Consider the following 5,466-nt stretch of genomic DNA (forward strand, 5'->3'; position numbering starts at 1 on the left):
TGCAGCAAGGTCAAACCACAAAGACAGGATTTTCTTTGAACAGGCCTTCTTATATGGAGAGATGATGAAAGGCAATCTAACTATAATACATTTTCTTCAACAAAGTGCGGTTTCCTGTCTGTTTTGACTCAATGACCTACATTAATATCAATAAAACACTTTTACCTTTAAAGTGAAGTTACTTTCTCAGACAACAAAAAATGTGGCTACTGTGGCAACAAAGCAAACATATCATGGTTTCAGAGTGGGAAAGGAGAGGGTTAGTAGGGAAGTAAGGAGAGACTGTGGAATCACTTTGAGTGTTTATATAGTGGCGGTAGGATATCCTGCTTCATGATGAAATCAGTACAGACCTCGGTGAGGGTTTGTGTGTGTGTGTGTGTTGAGTGTTGAGTGATCATGCCAGGGGTCAGAACCCTGTGTTTAATCCAACGGAAGTTAAAAAGGCAGTCTTTGCTTTGCAGATTCTGATGACAAGCAGAACAACAAGGACATCTCCACAATAAACATGTATACATGACATAACCATGGAGGAAAGCATACACGTCCTCCTCCTCGCGTCCCACTGTGGTCCCCACCTGTCCTGCTATTTGTCCGTCAACTTCTGCTCGACGTGGGATGAGGAGCGAGGGCTCTGTGAAGACGTGGGCTCGACAGTCACTGACCCCCCCGCTGATTTCATCCGGCATTTAATAGCCAACGACAGGCTGGGTAGTGGAGCAGACCCTGGTCCTAGCTGGCTTAGATTAGCTTCTGGCCCGTTCATTTGCAACCAGCACTGAAACAGGTTGTGGCCCATTAATGGCTGCCCAACCTGGGCCAGATCTGTCATTACAGAATCAGGCCTATTCAGACTGAGACATGTTGAGGGAAAGAAAATTGGTGGTTTGTCAGGTTGCTTTTTGTGAGTACAGTGTGTACCGTTCTCGAATCTAAGATGGCCGTGCATGGCAGCCTCGATGTTGCCATCTCTTATTTTTTAAGCTGTTAGCAGTTTTTAGAGTATTTAGCCCGCTGGCCCCAGGGCTTCCAGGTTGGGGCCACAGCGGTCGGTCTGGCTGCCACATTGCTAGCCAGCACGAGCCCACACGTTTACCCTGCCGGGATCTTTCTGTCTGGTTAGCAGACCAGTAAGGTGTTGTCGGTCAAACAGGCTGGAAGCTCTCCAAACTACCATCCTGCTAGTCTGAGGACCCTGCGGCCCATCTCAATCTTGCCTTCTTGTCAAAGAAACTGCAGCGTATTGTCACCGCACAACTCTAAGACCACCTCATCTTCAAAGATCTGTTCCAGACATTTCAATGAGGTTAATTTGATCACATTGTATGTAATAACTCAAAGTTGTTCTTATATAAACCTACACAATAAAAAAAAAGTATTGTAAACTGGCTTTGTGAATGTTTTTCAAAGAAAAAGCCACCACTTTTATTTTTTGTATAAATAGGAACGGACCTCGTACTCGCACTTTATTTTCTTTCTCCAACAACATCCACCCTTTTTGGTAAGTATTTGGTATTCATTTGTAGGGCTGGCTAAATTAACACATTAATCTATGCAATTTATGTGTGAGATGAATGCAATAATATATTTGAATCCCGTTACAAGGATCATCTTGTAAAACCGGAAGTAAACAACGATGACCCGGAAACTAAACTGCTGCTAGCTGCAGTCAGTCACCTTTGTTCACTATTGAACACTATTGATTGATTTACCATTTCGGTTTTGTAAATTGTCGGATCTCACAACTCCTTCATGTCTGTTTCTACCAGGCAGTCAAAGGTTGTTACCCAGTGGTCCTGTTTGGCAGTTTGAGTTATTTTGATTGAATGTAATTTGACCCTTTTAACAGTCGGCTTTCTACAAATTCACTGTAACATTTTGGTCTGTCTTATTGTATTATTACAAAATATGATTATATCATATTATATATGATATATATGATATTTGGCATTTCTTGGTTCGTGGTTGCCAAATAATGTTTGTTTTCATAACTTGCAATAAAAACAATATGTACTTTTATTTGGCTTATGGTTTTCACCAATCAATGTGATCTTGACTGGCTTGATTTCGTGAGTAAAAGAACAGATCACCTTTCAGCAGTGCTGCTCAAGTGTGCTCGTGTGTGTTTGTGAGAGGGGGGGGGGGGGGGGTGGGTAAATGGAAATCCGGAAGGAAGAACCTCAGCTAATGTGTTTGAGTAAATTTCCCGCCTTTGTGATTGTCTGCCCCTGTACCTCTTTGGTTCCACTTGGCTTTGCTGCTTGCCCTCTCATCTTGACGTTATCATCATTGTCTTATTATTATTTTTAATCTGCAAACTGTCCAAGAACGAAACACGGGGGAGATGCAAAACATTTCAGAGGATTGGAATTCAGTGGGTTCAAGTTTACTCTCTCCTCGAAAAGAGTCAAAAGGTGCTGAACAAACAAAGAGCAACGACAATGAGGTACGCATCAGCCTCAGGCTTTTTACAAATATGCAAGTAGAAGAGGAAACCAGAATGAATGGAATGATGACAGAAAGAAGGAGTAACGGGCTATGAAGGGAGGAGAGAGAGTGGTCCGATCCCAATGTCTCCCTGAACCTTTTCTGGTGATGTTTGACTACCATGAAAACATAAAAAATAAGGGTTAATTTGGGTTATTTGTTTATTTCACTCTTCCCCCTGGTTTGAAAGTCTTCCAGAGGGGGTTTCCTCCCACAGTACAAACATATGCCGCTTAGGTTGATTGGTAACAGATAATAATATCAATCACAGGGGACGTCTCTAAAGCAGGATTCTGAACGCAGGAATATTTTTATACTCATGCTTAATTAAGTAAAGAAGTCCGAAGCACCTGCAGCATCATTCTCAGATTCTATTAGGTATAAGCACACTGTCAGGCTGACACCAACTCATTCAGTATTATGCTTTATTGGTGGAGGAGGTGTTATGGGTGTAAGTGGTTGTTCAAAGGAACACATGGTGCTGGTTCGATGGTCTCAGTGTCCTGGGTCACTTTGTGTATTAAACAATCAGAACTGGATTCTGACCAATGAAAGTCGCAGCCCCCCAGTATGTCCACTAGGTATCGCTGCAGGGCCATGCTGCAGTGGGGATCTACTGTATGTGGCTGCTTTTTTGCTAATTTGTTTATTCACAGTCTGGTCTGAGTTTTCTGCAGGAGCAACATGAACAAAAGGGATGCAAAGACTCTTTCTATAAAGAGGCGGGGACTAGACTTTGAAATTCCCACCTCACAGAACAAAAACAGCTCACTATTTATTTGTAGGTTGTTATATATTTAAAAAGACAATAAATATATTGTGGAAAATATGTTTTAAATATACTGCAATTTTGAAAAATATTGCCTCATTGCATGAAAAGCAAAAATAAATGTCCATTCTTCTATTTACTTCCTCCTCTATTTCACTTTTTACGCTCGATTCCCATGTAAAACAACGGTATTTCCTTCTTTTTTTACCGTTTTCTGTTATGCTAATTTCCAAGACACATGCATGGTGAATTGAAAACACAGCGATATTGTCAGAATAATATTCACAGTCATGAATCAGCATGTGTCACGAATGAACACCACAGAGATCCAGCTGTAATATAATGGAGTTGCTCTTCTTAATTGGGAAGAAATGTAACCGAAAGGACCATTTGTTCCTTTAGATAAACCCACACATGACCAGCATAGAAGTACAGGAAGGAAGTACAGTGTGGCTATTCTTCATCTGAAGTTATTGTCATAACTACCAAATATATATGAAATGTTGAGATGTTTTTACAGTATAGTAAGCCTTTAAATTTATTTATGTTAATGCTGTAATCATCATGAAAAAATATCACCACGTCATCATTATTTACTGGAGGATTTTTCTTTTTTCTTGCAGTCTGATTATAGCACTGATTTTCCCACTCCACCTTTTTTGATAACACAACTATCCCCATGTGTAGAATTTTTGCAAAAAAAGTCATTGTCATTATTATTTTCTACATCACAGAGTTCAATATTTAAACCGACATCAGTTCTGATCACGAATTCCAAATATTGATTCATTTTCAGAACTTTAGCCCTTTGTATGCCAACTTTGAAATGAACCATGAATTGAAACGGGTCCATCAACACAGCTGCGCACAAAGACGGAGACGCAGAACCGTGCATCAGCCTTTACTCATCCCTTGCTCTCTTCACCCCCCCCCCACACACCCAGACACCCCCTGTGCAGCTTCGCCCCAAATCCCTCAGCCTAAAAACTCTCTCCCCGCCCCCAATGCCCCAAAAACTCCATGTCCGGCAACTCTTAAATATCATGACTTCACAAAAGCCATCTCGGAGAAAATCTAAATTATTAGTATTTCTTCTCATGTAAGCATGCGTGTTCTGCTACGTGTATGTGTGAACTATGGTTAACATGATATATGCAGTATCAGTGTGTCAATCCCTCAGTTAAGCCTCTGCTCTGCAGGGGTTTGCTGCTTATTTAGGTCATATGACGTTAAGGGAGTTAAACTCTGCCCTGCATTGGTCCACAGATTGTGAAAAAAGAAAAAGAAAAACAAATAGTTTCATTCCTTACACCTTGTTCGTCTCTGGGGCCTGAATCCTGCACTCAGACAGAGGTGGTGCCCAAAAATGAGCAGATTATTGTACACTAGTGTGTGTGTACATAGCTCCACCTCAACCAATGATGCATCAGGGATAGCAGCCCACTAAGGTCATGTATAAAAAGGACATATCAGCAGCTAAGCCTGTTAATAATGAATTGTTTATAGTAGGAAGTAGAAGTTAAGTGCATCTAGCTGCACTGAATTATTATAACTTTTACTTGTAATGCAGTTTGTACATCGTTTTATTAGTCAAGATCATGAAAATATATCTACAGAGCTGGTTATGAGATCATCGCCAAACAAACATCCCCTTGGATGAGAATCTTTCATGGAATTTGTCATTTCATTGTTAGTTTCATTTTATTTTAAGAATAGGGGGGCATTCTGTCTGTTTCATTTATTTGTTGTGACTTACATTGTTTATTGCTATTAATATTAGTATTATTTTATACACAGCAAATTTCAGAAAGAAAAGAAAAAAATCCCAAATGTCCAAAATAAATCTGCTCAGTGTTAAATGCACTGTACGTAGAGTTAAGCCCAACACCAAGAAGTAGTGCACAGTTACATTTCAAACAGTTAAGACTCATTTTAATGGTACTATGTGTTGCAAATGAATCTGATCTTGACACTGGATGATGACTCCAGTTCTTTCATCCAATCGACTCTGTATGAAATCACACTTCAACACCTCCAAATGCTGCAATAAAAGCTCTTTCATCATCGCCCCAGCATTGCACCAGCGTTGTTCGAGGGTTCTTCCCACTTTCTCTCATCAAAGTAACGTTCCTGTAGTAATTAGACATCATTTATAAATTCTTGACATGTATCTGACCAAAGCAAACGAGCCCCAGCTAGCTCACGGGCGG

This window comes from Pungitius pungitius, chromosome 15, assembly GCF_949316345.1.
Source record: "Pungitius pungitius chromosome 15, fPunPun2.1, whole genome shotgun sequence".
NCBI lineage: Eukaryota > Metazoa > Chordata > Actinopteri > Perciformes > Gasterosteidae > Pungitius > Pungitius pungitius.